This window comes from Aedes aegypti, chromosome 2 (assembly GCF_002204515.2).
Source record: "Aedes aegypti strain LVP_AGWG chromosome 2, AaegL5.0 Primary Assembly, whole genome shotgun sequence".
Taxonomy (NCBI): domain Eukaryota; kingdom Metazoa; phylum Arthropoda; class Insecta; order Diptera; family Culicidae; genus Aedes; species Aedes aegypti.
Genome location: NC_035108.1, coordinates 253,891,648 through 253,911,297, shown reverse-complemented (window position 1 = coordinate 253,911,297; position 19,650 = coordinate 253,891,648). Strand labels below are relative to the sequence as shown.

General features: G+C 38.7%; 1 protein-coding gene and 1 long non-coding RNA gene across 2 annotated transcripts in view; one reads left to right on the top strand and one right to left on the bottom strand.

Annotated features, from left to right (window-relative positions):
- The window catches only part of LOC5577413 (contactin-2), a 619,947-nt gene that overhangs the window by 568,845 nt on the left and 31,452 nt on the right, over positions 1 to 19,650 (top strand). The gene's annotated exons all lie outside the window — the stretch shown is intronic.
- On the bottom strand, positions 3,938 to 5,302 carry LOC5567416. Its single transcript, XR_002500495.1, has 2 exons — positions 4,929 to 5,302; positions 3,938 to 4,837 (listed from the first exon to the last, which is right to left on the bottom strand). It is a non-coding gene; the product is annotated as an uncharacterized LOC5567416 (long non-coding RNA).

The window sequence follows — 19,650 nt, the reverse complement described above, 5'->3', positions numbered from 1 at the left end:
TATACTGCGTACAAAGCTGTTCTACATTGGCTTTTAAGCTGGGTTCTAAATGATCAAGCTTTAATTCATTCAATAATTTTCGTTTTCTATTTTTCGTCGACTTATTGGCCTTTAGATTGCCGTTTACATCATATTTGGTTAGTGGGAATATTTGCGGGTTGAAATTACTTGGAACCGCGACAGAATCGTCCGTTGTATTTAAAAATTTTGCAAACGAACTAGTTTTACTGATAATTGAATTTGCGTAATTCACCTGAATTTCACCTGCTATTATTACACTGTCTTCAACGATTTGTGGTAAGTGCATTAATTTTATTATTTCGCACCGTGGCGGAATAATGTTTCTGTTATTCCTGTCATTGATTGGAATAGTAATTATATCATCATTGACATTAATCGACAGTAGCCAACTGTCATAATCTATACAGCACCGGTACCTGGTTAGAAAATCTCTTCCTAGGATGCCGTCTGCTGGTATTGGAAAATTATCATTTACAATGTGGAATGATTGATTAAATCTAATGTTATCATAATTAATATATGTTGAAGTGTTTCCAAGAGTTTCGGTAACACCACTTCCTATTCCAGATATTTTACATTTATCAAAAGGATTGTATATTTGATTTGTTCTAATTTTATTAGACTTAATTAGAGAAATTTCAGAGCCAGAATCAACAATGAGTTGACATTGCGAATCTGAAAACTCTGCATTTATATGTACATAACTAGGCGAGGACAAGTTAACAGTAAAAACTGTCCTCGATGGATTTATAAAAAATGTTGTGTTTGTCCAATTGGTACTTGTTGCTGTTGGGGATGAGCATGATGATTATTTCTATTTTGTTCAGGCGCATGCGGATTCGCACTATTATTCTGCTGCCCTGGTTGAGCCTGATTGTTTTGTGCATAGTAAACCGTATTTCTATTAAAAGGTCTGTTAAAACCTCTTTGTGGTCGGCTGTAGTTCTGTTGTGGGTATGCATAGCGTTGGGAATGCTGATGTGGTGGTGAAGATCGGAAATTTTGCTTTAAGGCATCTACAAGTTCGTTTAATGTGGCGTTTTCTGGTACTGCCTGTCTTGCAGCACCAGCGAGACGTGTTTTGATAAAACGAATCGCGACAGCTTTAGCTGCTGCTTGTGCCGCTGGTGTAGATTCTGCGTTTGCGCTGTCGACTAAGTCAACGAAAAGCGCTACTGAATCAAGAAAATTGTCCAACTTTTCCGGGTTACCTTCATATATTTCAATGAGTGAGGTACCCGTTTTGATATCTATTTTTGCCATTTTTGGTTGTATTACAGGCTTCACAAGTTTGGATTTTTGTTTTAATTTGTTTATAAAAAGAATTGCATATGTTATCGAAAACAAACTAATTTTGTGTGTTCCAGCCCATTCCAACTTGGACGATATTAAGACATGTATATTACCGTATACTTGTCGAGAGCATTTGTTGAGAAAATTGAATTCTGATTCATCAAGATCAGCTTCTACCTCAGCTAGAGTGTTTATAATTTTATTGTAAGTCAATTTAGCTTTATTCAATTTTAATTCTAGCGTTAATCTTCTGTATCTCCTATTTGGAGCTTTATTCAAATTTTTTAAGATTGAATTTAACACTTTTATTCCTTCTTCAATGATTAACTTATTGTGTGTCACACCCATTGATAGGTCATGATTATACGATTATACTTTTTACAAAGATAAGAAAACTTAAAGTAACTTACATTATGATTCGTCTCGACATGCTGGTTGGGATCCTTCTTCTGGGTTCATCTTTCTGGTGTACGGCTTCTCTCATGAATCTTTTAGTAAGTATTTTTTTCACATGTCACTGTTTTCAGCTGTTCAATGTTTCATAAAAAGGTTCACTTATTTTCTGATGGAGCAACAGTCTGCGTCAATATCATTTTTAAAAACGAATTCACTCAACACTGTTTGAATTTATTAGCATTGAATTGAACTTGAACTATTCTCTATTGAAGGGATTTTCTGCTGTTGATTCACAACATTCGTACCTTCAGTTCTGAACATGTTGAATGCACACTGTTGTTTTTTTTTCAGTTAGGCACTGTTTTTTTTTCGCAAATCATTGCCACTGTTAGAAGTCACTAGTTTTGCCATTCAAAACTTTCGCAGAACCAGTTCGAAACATTATGGATGCTTTCACTGTGCTGGATATTTTAACTGTTTTTGTCACTCATTATTCATTCCGACTGAAACCAAACACAACGCATTCCGTCGGCCCATTTTAGTATTTTTCACACATGTTGCAACTGGGCCACACTTCGCGCTGCTTTGAGCGCTTGCTTGCGGGAATGTTTTTTTAATAATAGGTAGCAAATGAGCAGAAATTGAAGTACCACCGCTACCAGAATCACTGTCAGTTTTAGGTCGTGCGCAGTGTGGTGTTCCGAGTGTTCTTCTAATTGGTTAATTATCACATTTTGTGGATCACCGCTGTTGTTCACTATCTTGGAGTTTGACTTTCCCATTTTCAGTATTGATTGGTTCAAAGTTCGTATCACAAAAATCACTGCTCACAGGTCGCCATGTGGTGAACCGTCGCGAATAATTGTTCCTTGGATTTCGGATGATACACATCTGTCTCGGTTTGAAGTTAAAACACAAGTGTCGTTTATTTTATCCATTAGTTCTGTCGTTACATATTGATGGAATGTGGATTAGGTGAGACTCGAAAAATACTATATTCCCACGTATGGTTTTCTACTACGTAAGCATTCTTAGCGCAACTAGAATGGCGCGTGTAGACTGTGAAACTGGAGACATTTTCCGTTGAAGACTTATGGTCGTGAGAAAGCTTCAAAACGTAGAATTCTATGGAAATGATAAAGTGCTGATTTAATGAAAAATGGTTGAGCGTTGCTAAGCGTAAGCGATTTGATTTAATAATGTTGTGGGGATGTTTCATTTCATTTTCATTTTGCAGCGTTTGGTGGGGCAATGAGAGCGCAAGTCAGTCCAAAGCCGGGGTAAGGGATAGGTAATGGCCGTAATAGTCTATGCGGACCACTTGAACACCATCGGAAAGGATAAGAAGGGTTGGGGTAGGGTATAGGGAATGGAGAAGACTTGACACAGTAATGCGATTAATGCTGCAAAATGTAAATGTGCTGAAAGCAATTTAATTTGAGTTTTGAAGTTTGATTTGACTTATTAAAATCCCGCATAACTAAGTACCATATTTATACTGTTTCCCGAACCATCCACAACCAATTGGGACAGTATCAGAGTTACATCGTATAACATCCAAATTAACAATAAACCCACGATACCCCGAACGGTTCTGACTGTCTATTGAATGGTAACTGGGAAAATTACAATGTGGGGAATAGGCGGTTAAGTTATGTAACCATTCTAAAACGCCAATTTTCTCGAACAAAATTTTTCGTTCACAATTTGCGGAATAGTTGAAATATTATCCATTTTTTGCTCATTCTACTGTTACGCAAATAGTTTTGATTTGGTTCGACAATAAGCTAGATAAAAAATAATAATGTATGTGGAATAATTGGTTTACAATTAAAAGTAGTTTTCTAACCCCAGACGTTACTGTTCCTTTAAATTCAACCCATATGAAATAAAATTATGCAGAAATTTAATAAGAGATATCAAAATAAGTGAATATGCGTAGAATAATCTTACTGAGATGTGCATATCAATATTTAATCACTTATTTACTCTAGTGAACATAGTACTTGAGTAAATAAATAAGTTGGTATTTGATAGTTTCTATATACAGTAAGTTAGTACTACACATATTCCTTATTAATTCGTAAACAAGATTTGCAGTTTCTCATTTTTTTTTACACTCATACATTTGCGTTTGATTCTAAGAATATATAATTGGCTTAAAGATTATTTGATATGAAATTCTAGAACGTTGCAAAAAATATTTGTATTATGTTTTTTTTTTTTCCTAAATAAAACAAGCAAAACTCAATTGCATTTCGCATCGCTGCATAAAATAGATTCTTCATAAGACTGTCGAAATTGAAATTTATACTTCAGGCGTGAATAAGGGCGTAAGTATTTATAAAGGTGACAAGTATCTTCGCAGATTTTCACCTTAGGATGTTAGATTGCATTCCTGCTAAGCGTCCTTATGTGAAAAAGTGCTATCAATTGAAGAGAGGTTCAACGAAGAGAAATCAATTATATCACTTACGTCCTTATTCAAAAACACGCTCAACAACATCACAAGCACATGCCAGGATGTGACTCCAGGATTGATTCCGCTTGTCCTATTTTGGATTCATCAGGGGAGGAACACTTGCCGGATGCAGGATGGTTTCTTGAACAGAAAAGGTCGTGACAATCGATGCACTGGTTGCGTTGGATGTTGGATGCGGCTAACTTTCGGCACTTCAATTCGTCAAGAACCTTCATCTTTTATCCTTCCTTTTAGGTCCAAATTGATTCACGCACTGGATGTTAATATTTTTGTCTGCTGTTTTGGTTTTCATCCCGGTCACTTTGTGGAGCGGTTAGCGAAATGCCGAAGAAGTACTTCCGGATGGTATCCCCGGACAACAAACAACTTTACAAGCTGTTTTGGAAAACGTATTAACTTAACTTTCCTTTGGGTTGGACGGCATTCGGCATCACTCCGGCGACCGGATCAACAATTGCGATTGTCATGGCACTTTCTTGAACTTGCTGCAACTGTTACTCTTGTCGATTGTGCGCTAGCGCTATTAGGGATACGGTGGAAGTAGATTCCATATAGTTGACGATATCGTTTCCGGCTTTTTGCTGGTTGGCTAGACTAATCTGATAATATTTTTCTGATTCCTCCGTAGCTGAAGGCACGGGATGACTGGAAGAAAAAAATCGGCAGCGGAAATCTGATTAATGAATTTTTTTTTTCACTTTTTACGGCACGGAAAAGAAAAAAAAATAATACTCACGTAATAAACATTGCGACCTTAATTTTTCTATACCATATATCACCAGTTTTTACGTTAATAAATATTTCACAAGACGACAGTGTGTACTAATTTTATTGAGAGAATTAAAATGGCAGAAAAAATTATGAAAACTTTGCAAGGCCGTATCGTTTACATATACCATCACATAAAACAATTTACCAAACTGTGTATATTGGGTAGTGTATGGTAAAATACTCATGTGAATGTGTGTTGCACCAAAATGAACACGAAGAATTTGATAGAGGGTAACCAAATTGTGCAACTATTAAACACACATTTTTAAATCCGTATAGTTTAACATTTCTTGGACAGTTTCAGAAATGTTCACTGTTCAACATAGATTACTCAGACAGTTCTTTATAGTGTGAATCTTTGGGGTTTCATATTGTTGAACTGAAAAGAAACTATTCGTTATACATTAACCTCAACAGATACAAGAATTTTACTGTTTGGAAAATAAGGCAAATTGTATTTTTCTATGCGGGATTCCAAATAGATCGGCCATTGTACAAGTAAGAAAGAATATGCTGATCGCTTTTTAGAAATTTTATAAACAACAAAATAATAACAATATGAGAGTGATGCTAAGGGCTGCTGATGGCACAATGCGACGCTTTAGGAGATTTTGATACTGAATGAACATTACTATACAGAGCGCAATTTAATCGATGGTGATAACTTTACAAACTTTATCTGTTTTTACACTGATTGACGATGCTGATTTATATAAAAATATTTAAAAAATATTTGATATTAGTTCATTTGTTTGTGTGATCTAGGTGTTAATAATGGAAAAATTTTACATACCCTTGATGAAATACTTCCCTGACCAGAAATATTATATTTTGAGCGCCCTTTTCGAAGCTATTCTATCCAGGTATCCATGTACTGCTTTCAATCCTGAAATTATTCTTATTGTGCATGCTCATGCATTATATTAGTGATGCTCATAATCATGCAACAGATAAGAAGGAGAGAAAAAGAGAATATAGGAACAGTGATTAGTAATGAGTTAATTATGTAGTTTTGTTAGAATTATAAACAATTAAACAGCAGTAATGAAAATAAAAAATAACTTATAAAATTACTTTGCAGCATAGCTGAGCCTTTCGGAACGTAAGACCGATGTATAAAAATAATTTGTTTCGAAATTGTCCGCGTGGTCTTCTAGTGCCCCTATTAGATCAGAATCAGTCATAGACATACATATCGAATGCTCGCCATGACCCTATGACCAACATTTGTATATGTATAGACTTAGCTGATGTGGCTTTTCTAATAGGTAGTTCTTTCACTCATTGATTGTCTTCAAAACCTTGTCAAGTATAGAAAATTGATTTTATTTCATATTACTACATTAAAGCTACATTGTACTTATTAAGTATTAGGTATTATTTTATGTTTTTATCACTATTGATATTATCAAGGCCAGAATTCCCAGTGAGTGAAGAATTTTATAGTACTAGAACACCATAGAAGATCGCTTAACATTACCTAATCATGGAACGGCTTTTTGCTCTATTATTTTAGGTAGATGCTATTGATCTCCCTTTGCTCCTATCCGCAACCCGGTGCACGCGCCCTGTTGGTTTTCGAAAACCTCGTAGAAGATTACAAACCGTCAATGGCATTCCCAATTACTACCCCACATTGCACATTCAAGGGTCTGATTGTGCTCCTAACCCACCCTCAGTCTGTAATCTTCTCGCCAGTTTGAAATTATATTTTCCCGAAGTGAAAGTAATTTTGATGAGTGATAGCGTAGTGCAGCCCAACTGCATAGTACAGTAGTTTAACCAGAATCTTTAGGTCAGAAGATAAAATCTAAATTTTGTAATAAAAAGGTTGCCATTGCTTTGAAATTTACCCAACATCTAATCAAAACTACTAACAACAGCGATCAATTATCAAAATTCATCGCTCCCTGGAAAATATAATCCCAAGCCCAGGGATTTAATAATGTTGTGGGGATGTTAAGGTTAAATAATTACACTACACATGGTTTGCTTTGGATTTTGATTGTGGTGTAGAAAGATGTAAATGTAGAGGCGGTAAATGTTTGCTCCAGTACTTTTCTCATCCCTGGCCTCCAACGTCGGTGAGTACAAGTGGTGTGCTAATTCCAATGCGGTTTTGGAAAACGTTCCTGAGGAGAAGGAAAAGTTCGTTAAAATCGACGACTACGAAAACACTGTTCACACGCTGGGATTACTGTGGGATCCTAAAAATGATCATTTCCGATTTATCGTTCCGTCCGACGAAGACACACTGCAACCTGTCATCAAGAGATTTGTCTCATCTCGTATATCAAGATAGTTCGATCCGCTTGGTTTTGTTTCACCAGTTGTACTGTTAGCGAAGTTGTTTATGCAGCCGCTTTGGGTTCAAAAATTGGAGTGGGATGAAAAGATACCAGGTGATCTGCTTGCCCAATGTTTGAAATTCAGTAAGTCCTTGAAGTTTCTTAACGAAATCAAAATTCTGAGATGTGTTATTCCTCAAGACTTCACAGTCTTGAGGAATAACACATCTCAGAATTTTGAACTCCATGGATTTGCAAACGCTTCGTCATCGGTGTACGGGGCATATTTGTATTTAAGAACTGTGGACAAAAACGGTGATATAAACTGTAATCTTCTGACCAGTAAGTCACGGGTTGCTCCGCTCTCAGAAATGACCGTACACCTCGTAAAGAATTGTGTGCTGCACTCCTGTTGTCACGTTTATTGGATAAAGTTTTTTCCGCCTTGAGGCTTCCTATTTCCAAGATTATTCTGTGGTCAGACAACCAGATCGTGCTTTCGTGGTTCAAGAAGGCACCAAAGCGTTTGGAAGTTTTTGTGCGCAACCGGTTCTTGAGGTTCTGGACAAAAATGCATTATGGTGGTTTGGTCTCCCAGGTTTGGACCAGAATTTCTGCGGCAGATGCATTATGAACCAGCAGTTGAAGAGATTCCTGATAGCGATACACCTGAGATGAAATCTGAAGTGATTGTCAACTTGGCAACGATTGAGCAGCTACCCGTTTTTACATCCTATGATTCATTTCAAAAACTCCAACGAATGGTTGCATTGGTTCTACGCTTTATTAATAATACCAGGATGAAGGATATGGCAAAACTCCACCTATCACGTTCAAATCGGTTGCTGAAATGAGAGCATCATTAGTTACGATTGTTCGCGTTATCCAGCATACCGAGCTACCTGATGAGGTTATCAGTCAGCATGCGGCAGAATCTTCAAAAAACTTACCCGTCTATGTCCAGTATCGGATGAAGTGAATGGCGTGCTCAGAGTAGGAGGACGTCTGGAAAAATCTGCTCTATAATTCGATGCGAAGCACCAAATGATCCTTCCAGACCACCACCCTGCTACGAAGTTGTTGATTCGATCACTGCACGAAGAAAACATGCATGCCGGTCCATCAAACCTGCTGGCTATACTTCGACAAAAGTTTTGGTTGTTGAGGGCCAGGTCTACCATTCGAGGAGTCATCAGATCATGCGTTTCCTGTTTCAGGGCTAGCCCTCGAAGGGTGGAACCAAGATTATTATAATGACAGGTTTACCGATCTTAGCAGTCAGTGGGTGCGCGGTGTGGTTAGCTGCGGGGAAGGCGGAAGTGGCAGCTGGCGAGTTGGCTAGCTGGCGGGTTTGTGTACTCAACCGTTTCTATAAGGTTGTTAGGGAATGTTTATTCCAACAAACATAAACACAGTGAAGTGAAAATTTTCTCCAGCATTTTGTCGCGAATCAAATTTTCGTCTTTAATGTAGTATTCCGATGTTTTGTGTCGAAGAAAAGAAGATTATTTGAAAAATTGGTTTACAATTGCATGTAATGCATGTAAATGTGGAAATTTCGAATAGTGCAGCGGGTGAGAGCCACCCACCACCGATGGTCTACCGATGAGAGAGAGGATGCGCCACGTTGTCGCCGTCTGACGATGACGGTTGTATTCTTGTAACTTTATCTCGTAAGTTAAGTCATTCTACTATCAGTGCATTACACAGTGAAGTAAATTCAGATACTTTGCTGCTTATACCACACAGATGTGGGTGTAAAAGAAACATTCAATGAGCCTCTGCGAGTGCCAGAAATTCTTTTGTTCTCTTGACTTTTACTGTACGCCGTGTGTTGGTGCTATCTCGCTCTCTCTCACGGGCAACTTGAAAACAGGGCGCACAGTAAAAGTCAAACGTTTTATAGCATGCGTAGGCTCATACCTACTTTGTCACGCCATGCATCTGAAATCCAAACAACCAAAACAAACTCGCCAGCTGTCACTTGGCATTTCAAAATGGCGGAATGGGAAATCTGACACATTGGGCTACCTTCCTTCTAGATACCTTGGGTGGAACAGTTGATGGGTACACGGAGAAATATTTTTACCTAATTTTTGAGTTTACTTTACCCAAAATTAAGTATATCGATTATAGTTTCAACCCAAAATCTCTCGGTTTTCTCTTTCTCCCACACGAATGTTGTCAAACATAGAGAGAGCTGCATCTACCCAATGGGGGTACTTTGGCCCAATAAGCCAAATTTGGGTAAATGCAACTTTTCTTATGTTTGGGTCGAAAGAACTCAATTTTGCGTTAAATCAACCCAAAATTGAGTATATTTTTCTAATGGAATTAAAGCCAAACTACCTAGTGGGGACCTTAGAAATTTAGCCAAAATTGAGTTATTGGGCTCAACTACGGAATTGCGTTGAAACAACCCAAAATTGAGTTGAATTCCGTCTCCGTGTAACCTTCCTGACTTTCGGGTGAATCCTGCCATGCCATTTGAATACACTAGAGTTGACTATGCAGGACCTATAATGGTAAAGGAAGGAAAATACCGACCGAAAATGATTAAGGGTTATAAAGCAGTCTTCGTGTGTTTGGTCACCAAGAACGTGCACTTGGAATTATGTCCAGTCTCACCACCGAAGCGTTCCTTGCTGCGCTTGACCGTTTCGTTAATCATCATGGGTTGGCGAAGAGAATCCTGTCAGATAATGCAACAAATTTTACCGGGGCTACTGTGTCCAAAATCAGCGACTTCCTGCTCCCACGAGAAGTTGGATGGCATTTCATACCACCACGAGCTCCCAATTTCGCTGGTTTAATGGAATCTGGTGTAAAAAGTGTGAAAACGCATCTTAAGCGTACGTTGCAGAATGCTACACTCAATTTAGAGGAATTCGCTACCGTGCTGACGCACATACAAGCAATCGAATAATATACATGGAATTCAATCGTAAAGCTATTTAAAGCAATTGTTTTATGGGCCGGAGGGTCCCTTAAGAAATCAATTGTTTTCGCCATTAAAGGAACCATTCTAAAACATACCTACTAAAGAACAGTGATCCTATTATTGATGAGAGGTTTCTTGCTTTGAAATATTAAATGAATCGTGATTTTCATACATTAGAATGATTGGAATCGACTGATACGTTAAAATCATATGTTTCATGATTGTATCACCATATTTTAACAGTATTTTTTCTTAGGTGCACCACTAATGGTACATTTGCCCTAGTATTGAAGCCTAATTTATTGATCGTGTTTCGGGACTGTTTCCCATTCACGCTTATTTTTTTTTACTCATACTATTTTTCGAAGTTATTACTTTTGTTTTGCTCTAGTGGGCCAAAGTTTCACCAAGGTCACCAAATGGACCAGGGCACCAACCAGTGCATAAATGAATTAAACAAATATGGGCGAGAGAAAGAGTATACTAAATGTAGTAGTTTCTTCCACAATTCATCCCATTAACCCCATCCAGTCCCCATTCATCTCCTTCTATCAGCACTTTCTGGTGAGAATGTCGTTTTCCGTAGCCTTTCTTTCACACGATCCAAAGTGCAAACTTCTTCACGTCATGCGAGCACAAATCGCTACAGTTTCGCCTCATTTAAATGTCACCCAATTATCTTAAACGAGCAGCACGCGCTCGCCTCATGTCCTCACACCGCCGACATCGTCTTTCACGCTGCGCTCAGCACAATGGTCGGGCTCCATACGAAGAAGAGACCAAAACTACCAGAAATTATTTTGAGATTTTTAATTATTTTCAGAAATGTTTTATTCATTATTTCACCGCCATTTTGGGAAAGATTCCTTATTTTACATGTATTTTGACGATATTGTTTAATATTAATTACAGTGGTCACACTATTATGGGTCACCTTGTCACGATTATTAGTCACTTTGTTTCACATTCAATGTAAATGGAAATGACCCATATTAGTAAGTGACCCTTAATAGTGTAACCACTGTAATTAAAAAAAAATTCCCTCTAGTTCGCATACAAAGAAATAAGACAAGTTTTGGCCAAACTTATTTTTTCCGACCGTTGTGCTTCTTCAGCAGATGCACCTCTCGCGTGATCTCAGGGAGTATCGGGCAGCGAATGCACACTCCGGATGATCCGTAGGAAGCTAACATCCGAGCGGCGCTATGTAGCACGCGATAATGCGTCGCGCGGGAAATGAAGAACTTGATGAATTGGCGTACATTACTAGTGTACCTTCATTCAGTCACTCACTCGTTCGTCTGCCCAGAGTCCCGCTCCACCAGCTTAGCTACTACATTGCTGACTGAGTGATGCCACCATGGACCGGTCGCGAACTGACGACGAGAGGTTAGGACATAACGTGCAAGGGTTGCCTTGCCACGACCAGCTGTGATGACGACCGCACTTTGCCGTTTGTACCCGATGCGATGATGATGGCGGTGAGGGCACATCGCGTACCCGCCTTCTCGGAGGTTGATTGTGGAGGTGGCAGAGCACAAAGGCAATGGCAAACCGCTGCTGCTGCGTTGTCGTCGTTGGTGTCGTCCGTCCTTCCGTTCTCGTTTGTCAACGCCGACTGTTGGTTGGTTGGTGTCGTCGTTGTCGCGGCACGCTCTGCGTATGGCAAATGACGGGTACGAGTGGTATCTCGTATAAATCTTCAACCACTGCCATCAATCACGCGCCTAGAGGAGAGACTTTACCCACCGAGTGCGAAATGGTTGTGGGAGTTACTCAAGAGATACAATGTAGAGATTACTCGGACGAGCGAATCGGGGGAATCGGATATAATTTGATCTGGCCACACAACACCTGATAAATGGAAGTTGTATGTATCAGTTAAATTTGATATGCTAATTGTATTGCTGTGCAGTGAGGACCTCGTAACCTTGAAACCACAAATAAGATGGAACCATTATCGAGAACGTTTGCAGATAAGGATTCGTTAGTTTGAATCAGCTAGCAATAAAAACCTCCAGGCGAAGTTAAGCAGTTATCACCGTTTCATTTGGTTTTTGGCCAGAAAACTTTTACTTCTCTGGCAAGCATTCGAGTATTGTTTGCACGCCAATAACAGGATGTTCCACCCAAGGCTGCAATAGTCGCTTTATTCCGAGTCTTGGCTAATGTTGGGCAATGACATTGGACGAAAACTGAGGAAAAGCTTTTTGTCAAGCAGACGTCTTCAGATGTAGGTAGATACCATATTACGAAAATGCTTACGATAGTTTTATCGGTAGTGGTTTCCATAGGAGAGCGAAAATAAGTGTATTTGAAATGTGATTGTACACAATGGGTGATTAGCCAAAGAATGATGGTTTTATATTTTACTGTTCTTTGGTGAGATTTTTGGAATGGCAAAATTTCGCTGCACTTTAGTAGATTATCGTCCCTCTCGCTCTCTTTCGATTATGACAGAGTAATACTAAAACTCAAGAGTTTTTTTTTCTGCTTATTAAAAGACAATATCATTGGCTAGCGATTGATAAGAAAAGCGCTTCAGAAAAGGTATACGTGCCTAAGTTATTAATCCTTCTACTAGCAGCTCCAGTTTTTTCCGCAACAAAAATATTCAAATCGCGAAGACTTTTCGTTCCTCAAAATTTTTGCACCATTTTTTCACAAGTTATCACAAACTCTTCTAGTTTAAGATTCTTCGATATTGATCATTGGCCATCTGGATCCGGAGATATTCCAAAACTCCTTGGGAAACCGACACGCACCCATCACCCACGTAAATTTATTGTGAAAAATTGAAGCAATCTCGTGCAACAGTCTTTGAGCAATGAGTATTTAAGTTTTTAGTACCACGCTGGCCAAATAAAGATTTTGAAGACTTCAAAAACATCATATGGTAATTTTCAGATATCTCCAAGATTTTTTTTTTTTATGAATTGGCCAATAATAATTGATATTTTATATGCAGAATGTCGGTCCACCAAGTGACATCAGAGTGTCTTCAAAGCCAGATTACCAATAATTAATATCGACACGGATCTTTAAACTAGAAGAGTTTTTTGAGAACTTGTGAAAAAATGGTGCAAAAATATCAAGATTCTCGTTCATAATCTTAGCTCTTTGCGGTCGATAGTAGTAAAAATTTGGCCTGTCGTCGATCGCCCGTCCAAAAAACCGGCTTTATAACTTCCCACAAATCTGCTTGCCAGTGGCGATAGACGGTGGAAGATAATCTGGGATCCCTCCTTCCACTCCTCCGGGCCCATTTTAATAAGATCCGCTCGAATACCATCGGTTCCAGCTGCTTTGTTGTTCTTGAGCTGTTTGATAGCATCCTTAACTGCACCTATTGTGAGAGTCGGCAAGTCTTCCTCATCCGCCGTACTGGTGAAGCCGTTCCTTTCCGCCATTTAGGTGTTCATCGTAGTGTTGCTTCCACCTTTCAATCACGTTACATTCGTCCGTCAAGATACCTCCATCCTTATCCCGGCACATTTCGACTAGCGGCACAAAGCCTTTGCGGGATGCTTTGAGTTTTTTGTAGAACTTACGCGTTTCTTGAGAACGCTACAGCTGCCCCATCTCTTCGCACTACAACTCATCCAGGCAGCGCTTTATATCCCGGAATAAATAGCTTTGCTGTCTTCGCTTCTGTTTGTATCGTTCCACGTTTTAACGGGTGCCTTGCTGCAGCATAATCGCCAGCGCTCCTCGTCGAACCAACCGTTCCATCGTATCCCTCCACGAACCCAATGGCACGTTCCGCTGCGTTGTTAGCGGCTGCTTTGCCACAACTCCAGCAGTCCTCAAGAGGGGCTTCGGTGAGCTCTCCCTTTTCCGGCAACGCTGCTTAAAGGCTTTGCGCGTAATCAGTTGCAACTTCGGGTAGCTTGAGTCGTTTCAGATTGTACCGTGGCGGGCGTCGGTACCGAATGTTGTTTACAATGGAAAGTCTTTGGCGCACTTTAACCGTCGAAAGACGTAGCACACCCGCCCCCCCTCACAAATTACGTAACACTCTATGGGAAGGGGTGTAGGCTCAGGCGTTACAGTTCATACAAAATAACATGCCTAAAGCGTTACAAGGGTGGGGGAGTGGAGTGATTTGAAAATTGTTAATTTTTGCGTTACGTAATAAATTATTGCGGAAGCCGATTAGTATTTTCCTATTGGTTTTCCGTTGCTTGATTATTTTTTGAAAGTAGAACTACAACCTCCTTAATACCCGAAAGACCATGGTGTACAGTAAGCCGTCCATTATTTTTCGAAAATGCGAAATGTTATAAGTTCGTCATTGTAAAGTGCTAGTTTTGGTAAGAAAAAAATCAGGTAAAAATTTGAAGTCCGTGCGTGGACACTAAGTGGTCCCCCAACGACCTTGAAGGTATCAGGTGTAGATGACTCCCGAGCGCAAATCGAGCTCGCTGCTCTAGTGCACGCTTCGTGAGCACGGAAAGCCACTAGTTACAAATTACCGTGCGCGCGTTGATAGTCAGCAAAGAAGTTTATTTTCTTTGTAGTTGTAATTTTATGTCAACGTGCACTGTTATAAAGATGTACACAGTATAAAATAATATTTTAGTTTTGGCTAGTACTAACCTGAGAGAGACTCGCGAAGAGGAAAAATATCAACGTCATATGCAGCCCAGATTCCCCTCTCACGAAACGTCAAATGCAGCCCACCATTTTTGTGGCTGAAAAAGTGAAAAGTATTGTGTTCAAAGTAAACTGTTATTAAAAACCTCAGTCGGCGGAGCAGTTTTTTCCAAAGTTACTGATAAATCTAAGCAGAAGATTAATTATGTCTAATGTCTGCTACATTTGCTGGCAGGAAATTTCACTCAAATGGCTATTTATGATTCGATGTGTTGCAAACTCAATCATTTTTTGCTGAGAGGTTCATGTGAGGTGAACAGCATGTGCATAATTGGTATAAACACAAAGTGGAATAAGAAAAACTCAGCAATCACAGAAAAAGAAGACCATCTTCGCGAGTCTCGTCTCAGGTACTAACGGATAAGGGGCCTTCATTAGCCGAGTGGTTAGAGTCCGCGGCAACAAAGCAAAGCCGTGCTGAAGGTGTCTGGGATCAATTCCCGGTCGGTCCAGGATCTTTTCGTAATGGAAATTTCCTTGACTTCCCTGGGCCTAGAGTATCTTCGTACTTGCCACACGATATACGAATGCGAAAATGGCAACTCTGGCAAAGAAAACTCTCAGTTGATAACTGTGGAAGTGCTCATAAGAACACTAAGCTGAGAAGCCGGCTCTGTCCCAGTGGGGACGTTAATGCCAAATAGAAGAAGTAACGGGTAAAAATAACCTATTTTTTCCTCTATCGTCAACATTTACCCAACTATGTGACACTGGCCAATCTAATAACGTGTTTCAAACATCGAAAATCTATTGAACAAAGCTAGTTGATATAACATTCATAATTAGAAAGTAAATACATTTTTATAATGACAATTAACGCGCGCAGGAGAATGTGTAACTAGTGGTGTTTCGGACTCACGAAGCGTGCACTAGAGCAGCGAGCTCAATTTGCGCTCGGGGGTCATCTACAGCTGATACCTTCAAGGCCGTTGGGGAACCACTTAGCGTCCACGTACGGACTTCAAATTTTTACCTGATTTTTTTCTTACCTAAACGAGCACTTTACAATGACGAACTTATAACATTTCGCATTTTCGAAAAACAAGGGACGGCCTAGTGTACAGTTTAGCTTCGAGTCGATCGCTGGTAATTGGACGGTGATCAGCAGCCTCTGACATGTGGATTATACACTGGTGTGAGCCAGTCCTAACATGGAGATTACCCGCTATAACTTTGCAGATGCAAATCTTCCCTTCCCTATAAAAAAAACCGGATTTGGATACCCGGATTTCTCTAAGGTTGCTTGTGCCTCGGCCAGCGCCATGAAGAGGTAGGAATAGGAGATGCTTGACAAAACGTTATGAACTACACAAAGGGATCGATTTTTTTCCTTCAGCTTAGCTTAGCTTAGGTTAGACTGACTACACATAACAATGGTTACTATTCCGTGATTGACCGAAGTCAGTGAAATTGCACAAAGAATCAACCAGAAGTTCGGCTGGGATTGGCCATAATCTTCTTCAGTGTGCATAATTTAGTGCCTCTATTTATACAGGGTCAATAACGGCGCCGGCCACGTCCTTGCAGTCAGGTGGGATTGGGGGAAGGAATGTTAGTGTGTAACCTTTGCTATTTGGGGACCGTGTTTGCCTCTGCATCTCCACAAAGGTCACTGGGAAGGATGTTTGTTAATGGGAAGGATCGTTGGGTCACAGGATTCACTTTGATAAGCAACTAGACCATGATATACATTTTTTTGTGAGATATAAACATGCTTTTAAATATAATATTGCAATTGATATGAAAAATTTTAGAGTAGAAGAAAAAAAATAATGTCCACACTTGAAGTGACGAACCACTCAAAGCTTATTAAACAAAAAGCTAAACACAACATTCCTACAGTTGTGTGGGCGAAAGCATGTGCTACCACATTTCACTGATAAGAAAAGAAATAGAAACTCAACTGGCTGGACCATCATTGAACACGCTTATGCCGACACTTACAGTGGCGAACCATTAAAAGTTTTGTTTTAATTACAAAGAAATCTTACTTCTTAATTACAAGTTATTAATTATGAAAGAAATAAAAAATCAGTAAAACTTAAATAATTTATGAATAAGAGTTTATGCCGACACATACAATGACGAACCATTCATAGTTTGTTGAAAAATCATATTTACGGTCCACCATTGAAACGATTGTACATTAAAAAAGTCCTACATATTTTACAGTTTATGAATAAAAGCATGAAACGAGCTCACCAATTGATCCTTCATCCTCGATTGAGCAGCCACAATCCACTTTCAGCTTTAGTTACTGCATACGGACTAACTGAGAAACGCGATTCTTTTTTCGCACTCGTACTACGCGGACCGAACACGGCTGGTCCTGATTCCGTCGCTCACCCACAGGAGCATGCAATGGAATCAAATGACCACACATAACTCCGGACCGCGCACTTTCTAACTTTTAACTACTAACTACCGACGCGCGATATGTTTGATCCTGTTCTCGTCGCCCGCCCCCGCAGGAGCAAGCGTCAAGGTTGAAGGATCAAACACTACTCAGACGCGCGCAAACCGAAAGAACGTAAAAACACTAACACAGCACGAAACCGACTCGTTTGCTCGGGCTATATACCAAAGGGGTCAATTTTATTCCTTCAGGTATACGAAGTAAAATGGTATGTCATGTTCAGCATTTACTTACAAAGTCTGCTAGGGATCTTTACAACAAAAGTGCAAGTAATTTCATAACAAACTATCGTTATTTCGTGTGAAATTGGTCATTTTTCATGGTTTTTCTAATCTGTTTTTTTTTTTTATAATGTTGTCGATGCCAAACAACTACATGCAGGAAAATAAATACGATGGTGAACCTTATTGACTCATGTTTTCTAACAAGTTTGATTTTAGTGATACAAATCATCTCTAAAGTAAAAAAATCGGGAGGTCCCATTTCGGGGTGTAATTGATCACAATAAACAATACAACATTTTTGAAAATTATAAGAAATTAAATTTAAAGAATACTGCAGAAAAGCCTAAATGTACCAGGCGATTTCCTAAGGAAATTCCTGATATCTGACAAAAATTGATGTCTGTCAATACCACGCCGAACGTGATTCTGAAATTTTACTTATTTTCACAGAAATATAAAAAATGATTATGACACGAAAAACTTCACAACTCAAGAATAGTTAAGACAAACAATGTTTATTTACTACAAGTTACATCAATATTAAGATATACAATCGTGCAACACGGTGATCAATTTTAGCCAAATTTACGGTAATTCAGTAATTATTCAAAGGACTTGACCAGTTATCTTTTAGAGAGTCCTCTAGAGATTTCTCACGATTTCCCAAGAGTTATCTCAATAGGGGAAAAACACTAATTTTCGACCCACAAGGATTCTGTGTCAATTTTAGGATTTTCATACAAATTTTACTAAAATCGTATGAAAGGATCAAATATAATTGATGGGTCCAATATTGGTGCTTTTGCCCTGATCTCTTCAAGAATTCACCTCAAGATTCCATGAATTATTCTTAGGGATTTTTGGAAAAGCAATACAAATATTTGGCAAAGAATTTTTTTTGAAAACTCACGATCAGGGTTCCTTATACAAGGTTTTGAAAATAAATCAAATTATAAAGTTGTTTCAAACGATATACTTGGAAAAAAAAAATCCTAAAGAAATTATTGTTAATCTTTGGATGAGATTTCTTCTGTAGTGACTGCAGATATTTTTAGATAAACTCCCAGAAATGCCCCCCTTTAGCAATAGCTACAAAAATCCTTGACTAAATCATGAATACACATAGTAACTTCTAAATGGAAAAAATCAAAGGAATCTTTGCAGTTATTCCAAGACGCGTCTTTTATGTAATTCCTTGATCAATTTTTGGTTGAATTGTTATGGATATCTCTGTAAGAACCAGAGGCAGAAAAAGTACAAGGCTTACTAAGTATAACTACGGAGCAGTAACTCAGTTTCGGTCGTACAGTGCTTCCAGCTAATTTGAACAATACCTCATACATATCCACTAAGAATCTAAGAGTCTAAAAGTCGTAAGAAATGTGTTTGATGAATATTAGAAGACCTTAAAAGAACTTATAAAAGAATTCTTAGAGAAAAGCTCAACTGAAACCGTTAAAAAATTCCCACAAAAATCGATAAATCAATGCCTGAATTAAGCTCTTCAAAAATTCGAGAAAGCTATAAAACATTCAGTAGAAATGAAAAAAAAAAACAACCGGGTAGTAATCTTTATAGTCCTGGAGCAACATTAAAAATATTTCTTAAGTACGAATCAGAATCATCGAAATTAAAAAATCGAGAAAATTTCATGGCAGTAATTCACGATAAATCTTTCTTTATATATCATTTTCATATAGGTGTTCTTAGTGGATATCTTACATGAATATTTCAAAGACCTCTTGAAAAATTCTCGGGTAAATCCGTTGTGTAGTTAATGTAGGAAAATTCCGGATCGAACAATGAAGTAATTGGTCATGTTTAAAAGCAATATCTTTGAAACAAATATTACCCAGAACTTGCGACGTTTTACCTTGATGAAAACTGAATTGTTCATGCTATGAGTGTAGCTTATCTTCAATAAATAGTCTCAAGTCCGTAAGAGTATCAAAGCTCAGCAGTAAACTTGCAACTTACTTTTAAAAAAAGCAATCAACTAAACCCAATCAACGAGCACTCCACCGCTAAAGCATTTCATCAGACAATTAATCCTCTCGAACCAGAAACTCAATTACCATCAAAGACATTGAGATTAATGATATCTTTTCCACTCTCTCTCCCGGCAAGCGGAAAGCTGTAAGAACGTTTCGTCTGACTTTGGC